The sequence below is a fragment of the Macrotis lagotis genome, unplaced genomic scaffold (genome assembly GCF_037893015.1).
Source record: "Macrotis lagotis isolate mMagLag1 unplaced genomic scaffold, bilby.v1.9.chrom.fasta BILBYCTG092, whole genome shotgun sequence".
Lineage (NCBI taxonomy): Eukaryota > Metazoa > Chordata > Mammalia > Peramelemorphia > Peramelidae > Macrotis > Macrotis lagotis.
Window position 1 is genome coordinate 34,867 of NW_027421999.1, and position 14,147 is coordinate 49,013.

At 38.1% G+C, this 14,147-nt stretch overlaps 1 pseudogene; it reads right to left on the reverse strand.

Annotated features, from left to right (window-relative positions):
• Positions 1-4,616: 4,616 nt before the first annotated feature.
• Positions 4,617-5,416, reverse strand: LOC141504078 (U2 small nuclear ribonucleoprotein B'' pseudogene; annotated as a pseudogene).
• Positions 5,417-14,147: the final 8,731 nt, after the last annotated feature.

Sequence of the window (14,147 nt, forward strand, 5' to 3'; positions counted from 1 at the left end):
ATAATTAATGATTTAGAGCATTTTTTCATATGGCTATGGATTGCTTTGATCTCCTCATCTGTAAATTGCCTTTGCATATCCTTTGACCATTCGTCAATTGGGGAATGGCTTTTTGTTTTAAAAATATGACTCAGTTCTCTGTATATTTTAGAAATCTTTCCTTTGTCAGAATCTTTAGTTGTAAGGATTGTTTCCCAATTTATTTCATTTCTTTTGATCTTGGTTACAATGGTTTTATCTGTGCAAAAGCTTTTTAATTTAATGTAATTGAAATCATCTAATTGGTTTTTGGTGATGTTCTCCAACTCTTCCTTAGTCATAAACTGTTCCCCTTTCCATAGATCTGACAGGTAGACTAGTCTTTAATCTTCTAATTTGCTTATAGTATTGTTTTTTATGTCTAAATCCTGTAAACATTTGCATCTTATCTTGGTAAAGGGTGTGAGGTGCTGGTCTAAACCAAGTTTCTTCCATGCTAACTTCCAATTATCACAGCAATTTTTATCAAAGAGCGAGTTTTTATCCCAATGGCCAGACCCTTTGGGTTTATCAAACGGCAGATTACTATAATCATTTCCTGCTTTTACACCTAGTCTATTCCACTGGTCTACCACTTTATTTCTTAGCCAGTACCAAACAGTTTTGATGACTGATGCTTTATAATATAATTTTAGATCAGGTAGGGCTAAGCCACCTACTTTTGCACTTTTTTTTCATTAAGCTCCTGGCAATTCTTGACTTTTTATTTCTCCATATGAATTTGCTTACAATTTTTTCTAACTTGTTAAAGAAATTTTTTTTGGAATTTTGATTGGTAGGGCACTAAACAGATAGTTTAGTTTTAGTAGAATCGTCATTTTTATTATATTAGCTCTACCTATCCATGAGCAGTTGATATTTGACCAGCTATTTAAATATAATTTAATTTGTGTGAGAAGTGTTTTATAATTGTTTTCAAAAAGATTCTGAGTCTGTCTTGGCAAATAGACTCCGAAATATGTTATATTGTCTGAGGCTACTTTGAATGGGATTTCTCTTTCTAGCTCTTACTGCTGTTTCTTGCTAGACATATATAGAAAAGGTGAGGATTTATGAGGGTATATTTTATAACCTGCAACTTTGCTAAAATTGCTAATTGTTTCCAGTAGTTTTTAGATGATTTCTTTGGATTCTCTAGGTAGACCATCATGTCATCTGCAATGAGTGAGAGTTTTGTCTCTTCCTTCTCAATTCTAATTCCTTTAATTTCTTTTTCTTCTCTAATTGCTGATGCTAACATTTGTAATACAATATTGAATAGTAGTGGTGATAATGGGCACCTTTGTTTCACTCCTGATCTTATTTGGAATGCCTCTACCCTCTCCCCATTGAATATAATGCTTGTTGATGGTTTCAGATACATACTGCTAATTATTCTAAGGAACAGTCCATTTATTCCTATACTCTCTAGTGTTTTTAATAGGAATGGATATTGTATTTTGTCAGAAGCTTTTTCAGCATCTATTGATATGATCATATGATTTCTGATAGGTTTGTTGTTGATATAATTGAGGATACTAACAGTTTTCCTAATATTGAACCAACCCTGAATTCCTGGAATAAATCCTACTTGATCATAATGTATTATACTAGTGATGACTTGTAATCGTTTTGCTAAGATTTTATTTAGGATTTTTGCATCTATGTTCATCAGGAAATAGGTCTATAATTTTCTTTCTCTGTTTTAACTCTTCCTGGTTTAGGTAACAGTACCATATTGGTTTTATAGAAAAAGTTAGGCAGAGTTCCATCTTTCCCTATTTTTCCAAAGACTTTATATAGGATTGGAACCAACTGTTCCTTAAATGTTTGGTAGAATTCACTTGTGAATCCATCAGGCCCTGGAGATTTTTTTTAGGGAGTTCAGTAATGGCTTGTTGAATTTCTTTTTCTGAGATAGGGTTGTTTAGGTATTTAATCTCTTCATTTAACCTGGGCAACTTATATTTTTGTGAATATTCCTCCATTTCACTTAGATTATCAAGTTTATTGGCATAGAGTTGGGCAAAATAATTTCGAATTATTACTTTAATTTCATCCTCCTTGGTGGTGAGTTCACCTTTTTCATTTATGATACTAGCAATTTGGTTTTCTTCTTTCTTTTTTTCATCAAATTGACTAGAGGTTTATCAATTTTATTGTTTTTTTCATAATACCAACTTTTGGTTTTATTCATTAATTCAATACTTTTTTGCTTTCAATTTTATTAATTTCTCCTTTAATTTTTAGAATTTCTAATTTGGTATTTAATTGGGGATATTTGATTTGTTCTTTCTCTAATTTTTTAGTTGCATGTTTATTTCATTGATTTACTCTTTCTCCAATTTATTCATATAAGCATTTAGAGCTATAATATATCCCCTGACCATCGCTTTGAATGAATCCCATACGTTTTGATATGTTGTTTCATTATTATCATTATCTAGAATAAAATGGTTAATTCTTTCTATAATTTGTTTTTGCTACACTCATTTTTTAAAATGACGTTATTCAGTTTCCAATTTGTTCTGGGTCTATGTCTCCTTGGCCCAGTATTGCATATGACCTTTATTGCATTATGATCTGAGAAAGATGTATTCACTATTTCTGCCTTTCTGCAGTTGATCATTAGGTTTTTATGTCCTAGTATATGGTCAATTTTTGTATAAGTTCCATGTACTGCAGAGAAAAAGTTATATTACTTTCTATTCCCATTCAGTTTCCTTCATAAGTCTACCATATCTAATTTTTCTAACAATGTATTTACCTCCCTAATTTCTTTCTTGTTTGTTTTATGATTCGATTTATCTAGATCTGATAGCAGGATGTTGAGGTCTCCCACTAGTAGAGTTTTGCTGTCTATGTCTTCCTGTAGTTCTTTCATCATCTCCTCTAAGAATTTGGGAGCTGTCCCACTGGGTGCATATATATTCAATATTGACATCACTTTATTGTCTATGGTACCTTTTAGGAGGATAAATTTGCCTTCCTTATCTCTTTTAACGCTATCTATTTTTGCTGCTGCTTTGTCTGAGATAAAGATTGCTACCGCTGCTTTTTTTTTTACTTCAGCTGAAGCAAAATATATTTTGCTCCAACCTTTTACCTTTGCTCTATATGTATCTCTCTGCTTCAAATGAGTTTCTGTAAGCAGCATATTGTAGGATTCTGTTTTTTAATCCACTCTGCTATTTGCTTACTTTTTAAAGGAGAGTTCATCCCATTCACATTCAAGGTTATGATTACTAATTCTTTATTGCCATCAGTGCTATCTTCCCTCTGTTTGTATTTCCCCCCTTTCCTCCCCTTTTATCCATATTCCCCAGTCTTTTGTTTCTGAAAACCACCGCCTTCAGTGTGTTTGCCCTCCTATATCACATCCTCTCCTTTCTTTCCCCTTTCCCTTTTTTCCTTTTCCCTTTCCTTTCTTTTGTTATTTACCCTTATTTCCCCCACTCCCCTTCCCTTTCTCTGTCCCCCCTCCCCTTTTCCCCTTTTAATACTTAAAAGGTTAGATGTTTTATAAGTTAACTGAGTATGTGTAGTTTGACTTTAAGCCAAGTCTGATGAGAAGAAGATTCAGGTGTTTCTCGTCTGCTCCCTTCTTCCCCACTATTACCATAGGTTTTTTTGTACCTCTTGGTGTAATGAGATTTACCCCATTCAATCCCCTCCCTCCTCCCATCTTTTTCCTGTCCCCCTTTTTAAGGAGGTAGTGTTTTTTTAGATCATTCCATCTAAGTCATAGAAAATTCTGAGTGTCTGTCCCTTCTAGTTCTATATATTCTATCAAATAGAGTCAAAATTCCTGAGAGTTTCTTAGAGTCTTTAGAGCCAGTTACATCCCATTAGATAGCAGTCTCATGGATAGGTCATGAGTGTACATCATTTCTGGCTAGGTGTATTCTCTCTGTTAGAGTTACATTTCTCAAGGTTTATGAGAATCTTTTTCCCCCTATGCTGGGATATAGTCTGTTTCAACTTGCTGGACTGCATTTTTTTCCTTTTATTGCCCCCCCCTTTTTTACCTTTTCATGTATCTCTTGAACCTCCTGTTTGATGTCCAAATTTTCTGTATAGCTCTGGTCTTTTCATCAGAAATTTTTGGAATTCTTCAATTTCATTAAATGTCCATCTTTTTCCCTGGAAGAGAAGGCTCAGCTTTGCAGGAAAGTAGATTCTTGGCTGCATTCCAAGCTCCCATGCTCTTCAAAATATCTCATTCCAGGCCCTTTGATCCCTTAAAATTGATGCGTCCAGGTCCTGTGTGATCCTTACTGTGGCTCCTTGATATTTAAATTGTTTCTTTCTGGCTGCTTGCAGGATTTTCTCTTTTATCTGATAGTTCTGGAGTTTGGCCACAACATTCCTTGGTCTTTTCATTTTAGGATCTTTTTCTGGTGGGCATCAATCTACTCTTTCAATAACTACTTGGCCCTCTGATTCTATGATTTCAGGGCAGTTTTCCTTCACTAGATCCTGTAATATTTATTTTATTTTGAATGCAAGAAAGTTTTAATTATACAAAATGTCTCTTGCATGTTGTGGCACCCCACATTTGTAAGGAACACTGGAGAATCTCAGTTCAAAAAGTTTACCCAGAATGTTTTACTACTTTTAGTATTGCCCTCAGAAAGCTCTTCAAAATTTCTCAATTGTATCTTTTGAAAACAAAGGACAGGAGCCATAAATAAAAAGTCATTTAAAGAAAGTCCAAAAAGCTCTTTCTTGGCATATGTAATCTTCATGGCATGGGATAGTGTGATTTTAAATCCTTGTAAGGCATCTCTGGCAGCACCAGCCTGTCCATCATTTTCAAACTCCACAAAAGCAATGTCGTGTCTCCCAGGTACCAATCTTACTTCTTTGAAACCAGGAAACTGATTAAACAGCATAGATAGCATCATTTCATTAGTCTCTTCTGGCAAGTTATTTAGGAATAAAATATAATTCATTGGGTAGTCAGGCACCTGAGGATTTGGGGTTGAATTTCCTTGGGTGTTAGCTGAATTTGGTGTAGCCTGACAAGGCTTTTTGTTTGCAGCATTAGCAGTTTGCTCCAGAGATTTTGCCTTTTTCTTTTCTTTTTTCTTTTCCTTATCAGCAAAAGTGCCAAGCATTTTAGAGATTACATCAGAATCTGTTTTTGCATACTGAATTCACATTGGTTTACTATAAAATGGAAAGCCTTGTAACTATCTCAAAGCATTAGTAGATGAACCAAGTTCTTTAAATATAACAAATGCTTGTCCTCTCATCTTCATAGTTTTTAAAGCCACAATATCCACTCCATGGCCAATCTGAGAAAAGAGTGCATACAATGATCTCTTCAGTTCTTCTTTTTGATTTTATCATTCATATTGTTGATATAAATTGTATGATTTCGTCTGATATCCATGTTTTGGATTAAATTTCAGAGAAGCCTGGAAGGATTTCTCTCAGGGCTCACTCCGAGCCCAAACACCAGAAGAGTGATCCTGTAATATTTAGTACAGGCCTTTTTTCTCTTCAATGTTTTCAAGAAGTCCTATAATTTTCAGGTTGCCCCTCCTCAATCTATTCTTGAGGTCAGTGGTTTTGTTGATGAGGTATTTTACATTTGCTTCTATTTTTTCAATTTTTTTGATTTTGTTTAACTGACTCTTGCTGTCTCATAGAGTCATTAGTTTCTGTAGACTCCATTATTTTTTGTTCGGAGGAGTTTTCTTCATTAACCTTTTGCAACTCCTTTTCTAATTGGTCAATTCCACTTTTGAAAGAGCTTTCCATTTGACCAATTGAGGTTTTGAGAGAATTAATTTCTTTTTTCATTTGCTCATTTGAGGATCTGAGAGAATTATTCTCATTTTGTAATTGTCCATTTGATGATCTGAGAGATTTATTCTCCTTTTGTGTTTGTCCAATTGTACTTTCTAAGGTTTTGTTTTCTTGTTGCAATGTATTAATTGTCTCTCCCAAATTTTTAAGCTCTTTCCTTATTTCTTCAAGGAAGTCTTTCTGTGCTGGAGACCAGATTGTATTCTCCTCAGAGGTTCCATTTCTTTCTGAGTTGGGGTCTTTCCCTTCCAGGAATTTTTCTATGGATCCACATTTTCACTGACCCTTCATCATTATGCTAAGACCTTGAGTTGGGGGGGGGGTCTGGTTTACCTGGCCTTGGGATCGCTAAAGGCTTTACTGAGTGAAGGTTCTCTGGCTGGCCAGTAGGAGGTTTTGGATGCCCTCTCTGGAGTGTCTGTGACCTTGGTTGAGAGGCCTTCTCCCTTTGCCCGAAGGGAGGAGTTGGAACTATTGAATTCTTTTGCCTTCATTCAGTGGTGGGCTTTACCCTGGCCTGAGGTCATTCCTCAGCTGGGCTGGTTCTTCTGCTCACAAACCTGGGCCTGAGGCAGAAGTAGTTTGCACTTGTTTGTTTGGGAAGAGGCCTCTGTGCAATGGAGGCATGCACTCAGAGTTTCTCAGACCAGAGGAGCCTAGGGATGGTGTCTGCAGTTCTCCTGCACCAGAACTCTCCCCCCAGCCTGGTCCCCAAGCTCCAGGGGGACAACACCAACACCAGCGCCTCTGCTTCCCCATGTACCCAAGCCCCTGTTGTCCAGCCCTACAGCTGATCCAGTAGGTCCGGCTCTCTGGACCTCAGACTCCCAGCTCCAAATCAGCTGTTAATCTGGCTGATCCGGAGCTGATCCTCCATCTGAGCCCAGACTCACCTACCCGAATTCGGCCAAAGCTTCTGAGGGAGACCAATCCAGAGGTAGATGTTCTTTATCCTGGCTTTTCTTTCTGGGTTTTGTGGGTCAGATTTCTTTTAAGAGGATTGTTTCATGTGATAGATGGGGAAGAGATCAGGAGACTTTAGAACTGTGCCTGTCTTCTCTCCGCCATCTTGGCCGGAAGTCTCAGCCTCAAACATATTTTTTACAAACCCCTTAATTCAATTTACATGTATCTTTAGTTTAGCACATTATAGGATCAATAATAACATAATAAAACTAACATTTACCTAGCCATTGCTTTTATACCAAACTTTTCACTTTATGGGGTTCTTTACTTTTCTAATAAATTCACTGCCAAATGTGCAAAAAGTGCCAGTTTAATGAAATTTTTAAATCACTCCAACCTCATTTAAACACACATTTCCATATACACTTAGTTCTATACTTTCTTCTTTTCATACAATGATTTGTAAACCATTTCCAAAATTTCCCAAAATTCATCTTCTGTATACAAAGTCAACTCTCCTCAAACCTTCTGTCTACAAGCTTTTACTAAATTCCATACCTAACAAATGGTTCAAAAAAGCCCTCAATTGCCTCTATGTATGGATTTTCTTTCCAGTACTTTCAGAATCTCTGACTCAAACTATACAATTCATATTTTCCACCATTCCTTTTCATTAGCTTTTTTTGACTTTAATTCATACTATTCTGAACTAGAGTCACATAGCTTATACAACTTTATAAACCACAGACATGATTTCACTTTTCACAATACATTTTCCATTCCAAGGTTTTAATATTTAACATTTCTTGATTATAACTGCTAAAATCCTGGAGAAGGCAGTCATTCAAAAATCCCTTAACCTAATTAGAATAATCCCTGCCCCCTTCCTCAAATAAAGTAAACTATTCAACTTTTATAAAAGACCTTCCTAGATTCTTTCTGGGTGGGGCTGATCTTCTATTCTTCAATATTTACTTGTCCCATAATTTTTTGTATTAACTAACAATATCTGATTCTATAATGATCAACTCCTGAAGCTCTAATGATGCCATATCATACTGAAAAAGATTAACTATTTAATTTCTCCTATACTGGCATATCTTGGTAACCACATTATATGCTTTAGGATTAATTTGACTCTCTTTTCATTCTGAATTTTGTTTTCCCCTAAGTTTTTCAAATTAAAATAGCATTTCTTTCTCTGATTTCTTTGTTTAGATATTTGTTAATGCCCTCACTGTCTCTTTTCTGTTTCTTTAACTTCAAAATAAGGTCCCTTTTAACAGTTACTTTACTAATTCTTCCTGAAGTAACTCTCCTGAAAGGGGGGGGGGAGGGAGGGGGAAATACTTTGGCAGCAGAGATTCAAGGAAAATGGGAAAAATAAGGGAACATAATCAAGGAATTGGGGGGGGGGGCTTCTCATAATAGTAAAATAACAGGGTGAGTAGTTTGGCCTCAGTCAATTTAACACCAAAATTCATTCATTTTAAATAAAAATTTTAAAAAATCCCTCTTGGAAGTGCTCAAGAGACAACACAGGAATGAGGAGGGAGCAATCATATTACCCACTTTAAAACAGGCAGAAAGCAGGCTCAAGAGGAGAGACAGCAAGGGCATTAGATGAATACTCCCTAAAAATAAAGAGCAGCAATTTAAATGAGAAAACCCAAAAAAATTTTTAGGGGAAATCACTGATTCCCCTTTTCCCTCCTTTTAACAAATCAATGGAGGAACCAAAGACACAAGTAAACAGACAATGTAAACACATAAAGAGAGACAAAGCACAAGCACAGATCACACAATCACAACAGACTTTTCCAACTGACAATTTCAACACATATCAACAAACACAGGCCAATGGCAAATTCTTGAAATCTCAGGAATGCCATGAGGGAAGATTTTACTGTCGCATCCGACAGTGTCTCCCACCCAAAGGCCCACCAAATGAGTTCCATCTCCTATATCCTTATTTCCCTATACAAGACAACAATACTTAATAATTTTCTTCTTACTTTTCCCTTTATATTTTGGAAACCTATCCCAATCACTTAATCTTCTCCCTAATGGACTATTCACAGGTACCTCAATGTCTTTATCCCTGTTTCCCTTATTTTCCACGGGGGAAGGCCTGGACTGAGCTCTTCTCATTTTGACTATTGACAGAGACCTCTCAGGATCAAGTACCCTTAGATGAGACTCTCGTACACCCAATACAGCGGGGTTACCTGCAACCTTCAGTCACCCAAATGGAACCTCCAGGAATCTAGTGCCCTCAGTTTACAAGGTCTAGGCTTACCATCTTTTGGGTCTCTATGCATAGAAGTTTAATGACTGTTCGTTGTCCCCACTGATTGATCAGGTTTGGCCACGGATCTGCTCTTCTCTTCCTACCGAATCTCTCCGCTTTGGGTCACATGCACAGAGGGGAAACCAAGACTCCCAGAAAATGAGAAACTGCCAAATCTGGGCAGTGGCACCTTTTCACCAAGTTCTGAGAGAGCAATCATCCCCTATGGGCATATAATCCTGAGATGAGCCCCCAGCTGTGTGGGATAAGTTTACCCACTTAAATAAAACTCAGAGATTTCTCATCGTATGAAGAGAAAAGTATTATTCATTCTTGAGAATTGGACCCCCTTGCTCCATCTTAAACATGGAGAGAAAGAAAAGGGTGTAAAGAGCAGGAAATCCAAGATCCATTTATCCAAGTAAGATCCCCCTCCCATTGAACCATCCTTGTTAGTGAGGAATGTGGTCTTCACAATATACATATACATATACATATACATATATATATATATATATATATATATATATATATATATATATATATAAATTACTTTAAAGAATAAACATATAATTCAAACAGAGACAAGTTCTACCCCTCCAGGACAAGGAATGTAGAACCATCTGGACTTGTCCAGATAAGACAGGGTCCATTTACTCTTTACATTCTGGTCAAGGTAACATAAAATTGCTTGTCAGGGGAAGAGGGACAGAGCAGACATTACACACAGCTTTAACTATTTCTAATCTATAATATTCTACTGAAGCAATATCAGACTTTATCCCATTCACTATGCTCTGAGAAGGCAAAGAGAAGGAAACCAAGATAGAATCGCTGCCCTCAGGGATGACGATCTAGTGCTGGAAGCCAGTTTGGGAAAGGAAGTGTAAGGTGAGTGTGACTCTGGGGGGGAGTGTACTAACAATGGATCTAAGATGAAGATGTCCTGAGTGTATCCTGGTAAGAAATGTAGGCACGTGTGCCCTCCATAGCATGAGTTTCTGACAGGAGCCACCCATTCAGAAAGAGATGCCACAGGGCTTGATGGGTTTTCTGAGGTATAAATTCCAGGTATACAGAGATATTCTATGTAGAAGATGCTCCTGACGCTGAAGAGAAGTCCAGAAGGCAACTTGATGAGAAATGAAGAGCACTTTGGGGTGGCTAGGTGGCGTAGTGGATAAAGCAATGGCCTTGGAGTCAGGAGTACCTGGGTTCAAAGCCGGCCTCAGACACTTAATAATTACCTACCTGTGTGGCCTTGGGCAAGCCACTTAACCCCATTTGCCTTGCAAAAAAAAAAAAAAAACTAAAAAAAAAGAAAATAAATGAAGAGCACTGGAACTTGGAGCCATAAGTACCTGAGTTCAAATACAGCCTCAGGTAGGTTTCCTAGGTAAGGTCATTAATCTGTCCCAGATGGTTTCTTTCCCTGAAAATGACTAATTCCAACTGGAGGGCCCATAGTTTCCTTCCAACTCAATATGCCCAAGAATGACAAAGGGGAAAATAATTCCTTTTGGATTCTGGAGATGGAAGGACAAGGAAGGAATAGGCCAATGTGTAGAGGAGAGATATACAGAAGCAAGACTAGTGAGGAAGTGGCCTGGTTTGGGGAGAGGGAACTAGATGTCCCATAGACCCAGAGAGTAAGCCAGAGAGTCAAGAGAAAAACAAATCAGAGATAAAGAATTCCATGCTAATGTGAAAATAAAAGGAAAAGAAGTTGGTGAGCAATTGAGGAAGGAGCCTACAAGAAAGCACACTTCTCAATGATAAGGTGAGCCAGCCAAGAGTCTTATTAGATACAGCATTATACTTGCTGTGGGCTTATTATAAAATCCCAACAAGCTGCTGACTAGCTTTGTTGTTCTGGACAAATCACCTTCAGCCTCAGTTTTCTGTTTAGTAAAGTCTTGGGACTTTACTTGGTGATGTCTAATGATGCCGAAGTTCTGTGATCTCCTGGATGCTAGAGAGAGTATATGTACCTGGAGTGGGTGAAGTCTATAAGATTTAGAGGGAATAGAGACTAAAAGAATTGAGAGACAAAGAAGGAATACCTGGGAAGGATGTGTGTTTGTCACACAGCATATGTCCTTTTGTGTTCTGATATTTGAAATCTTGTTGACCTTGAGTTCAAATCCTCCTTCACATTCTGTTTTATTATTTGAAAATGGGCAATTCATGGGGCTGCTAGGTGAGGAAGTGGGTAAAGAATAAGCCCTGGAATCAGGAGGACCTGAGTTAAAATCCATCCTCACACACTTAATAAGGTGTGTGACCTTAGTCAAATCACTTAAACCTTTACCTTGCAAAAAGAAAAGAAAATAGGCAATTCACTTAAAGTGTCTAAGCCTCTGTTTATTCTGTTATAATTAAATGGAGCTGGAATAAATGCTCCTTAAGTTTCCTTCTAGCTGCCAATATGTGATCATACTACTTACAGAGAGAAAAAGGAAAAGACAACTTATTATAGGACTGGAATGAGATCAAAGATAAAACCTTTTGAGTATGAAAGAGTGAGGGATAGACTGGGAGAGATACAAAGAAGACAAAGGCAGAGAAAACTATCAGGCAGAACAGGGAGTGAGGCCAGAGAACACCATTACAAATTTTGAGTGTGCGAAACCCCAAATAGGAGACTACTAGTGGAAGAAACAAAATGGAAGGCATTTTGGTATAAGGGGTGGAGAAATACAGGAATTATAATAGATTGAGGACTATAATTTGAATGAACACTATGTGAATTTGAATTCTAACATACACTAACTTGTGTGTTAGTGGGGGAATGTCACTTAATCTCTCTCAAACTAAATTTTTTTTTCTTAGAACATGGTGCAGAAATTCATAGGCTCCAGTGTTGCACCTTCTCTATTGTCCTATAGGTACCATTGACAGAAAAGAAAGACCTTGTGGATTTGGGTTTGAAGCAACAAAGGATGAGAAGCAATAGGGAGGAGGGAGATGTGAAGAAGGGGCCACTGAATGGCAGGGACAAAGAGTGTGTCTTTGACAGAACTGGGTCTCTTTGTGGACTATTCCTGGAAATCATGACTAGCTGGTTCAAATCCTTTCTCAGCCACATTCTTGTCAGTTCTTTGATGCTGGGCAGCTCACTTACATTATCTAAGCCTCCCTTTTCTCTGCTCTACAATACTGGAGCTGGAGTCCATAGCCCAAACAGATTCCTTCTGTCTTCTAATTTCTGATAATCTGGGAGATAAAGAAGCAGAGAAAAGACCATATATTACTCATTGGGATTAAGACTAGGACAGTAGTGTTTTGAGGAGGGCAGAGAGCCAGCATCAAGGGATTTTTCTAGACAAGGGAAAATGAAAGGAGAACAGGGCTGGTGGGACATGACAGAAATATAGGTAGAATGGTGACATAAAGAGAAATAAAAATACAGAATAAGCAAGAGGCAGCCAAGTTGTAACTAGCAAGGCAGTGTGGAAAAGGCCAGAGTGTAAGAAAGTGAGGGACAGACCAGAGACCCAAAGGTGAGTTAGAGACTGAGAGGGGCAACTTCAATAGTGGGGACAGAGAGAGAGAGACAGCTCAGGGAAAGAGTGTGTAGAGTTAGCTGTTATTCAACAGGCATTCATGGAGCTTGTCAAGTGTAGCAGGCAGTGTGCTATACCCCAGGGAGACAAAGAGGAGGAAACCAACATAGAATCACTGCCCTCAGGAATTGAATTCCAGGGGTGGGAGCCAGTATAGTAAAGGAAGGTGAAAAGTGGGTGTGGCTCTGAGAGGAGGATCCCCAGGATGGAGCAAAGATGTTGTTCTGAGTGTATTCTGGTAGGAAATATAGAACTTCTTCATATGGGTGCCCTCCAGAAAGGGAGGTTCTGGGAGGAGCCATCCATTCACAGAGAGATGCCACAGGATCTGAAGGTTCTTCTGAGGAGTAAATACTAGGTTGGCTATTGTTTCTGGGCAAAGAATTCTGGGTCTGACATTTCTTCTGAGGAGTGAATTCTAGGTCTGAAGAGATCATCAAGGAAGAAGAGATTTCTTGAGTCTGATGGAGAAGTCCAGAAAACAACCTGATGAGAAATGAAGTGTCCTTGAATTTGGAGTCATATGTACCAGGGTTCAAATCTTGCTCCCGGTAAGTTACCTAGTTAAGGTACTTAATCTCTACTGGACATAGTTTCCTTCTCTGAAGTATCATGCCTTTATAATGGGATGGCCTCTAGTTTCCTTTCAACTCAGTGTGATGTGAATGTGGAAGAGAAATGAACTCCTCTAAGATTCTGCAAAGAGAAGAGACAAAGGCACAAAGACTAGTCCATTCGGACAAGACAAGGGAGGACATGTTCTGGTTTAGAAAGAAGGAGTTAGTTATCCCAGAGAACCAGAGAAATGCAAGCAAGAGAAAGAGAACTACAGGATAATAGACAAAAATTGAGAGATGAGACCATTGTGGAGGCTGGTGAGTAACCGAGGAAAGAAACCTCAGGCAAGCACAAGACACCTCTCAATTGTAGGGCAATCTAGCTAGGAGTCATAGTGTAATGCCTAGAGCATTTTACTCACAGTTGGAACTTTGATTTAAAGAGCACATGGAATGCTTTGTTTCTTTGGAGAAGCATTTAAGCAGTGTCAGCCTCTGGTTTCCCCTCATTAAGTGTATTAAATAGAATTTGGTGGTGTGTAATGACAGACCATTTCTATAATCCTGGGGATTCCAGAGAAAGAAAAGAATGAGCACTTGGCATTATGCTCAGAATGAATAGAGAGAGATTTAAAGAGAATTTGGAATTGAGGAAGAGAATGAGAAAGAAAGAAAATAGGAAAAGAAGTAAATTCATGTAATGGGGTAAATAGGTAGATCCAAACAGCCACATCTCCTAGCCAACTGTTCTTGGAAATCAGAATGCCCTGAATTCAAATTCTCCTTCACATTTTAATCTATGGTTGAAATTCTGTTAGAGTGTCTAAGTCTCTGGACTCTTGTACATTCTAATGGAATAGGACAAAATGAGCCTTCGTGTTGGGGGCGGGGGGAAGAGGCTTGGCGGTCGCTTAGAGGGGGAAACATAATCACCTTATAAGGGAATGTTACAGAACTCGGCCCCTCATTGAGTAAGAGTTCATGGGAGGGAGG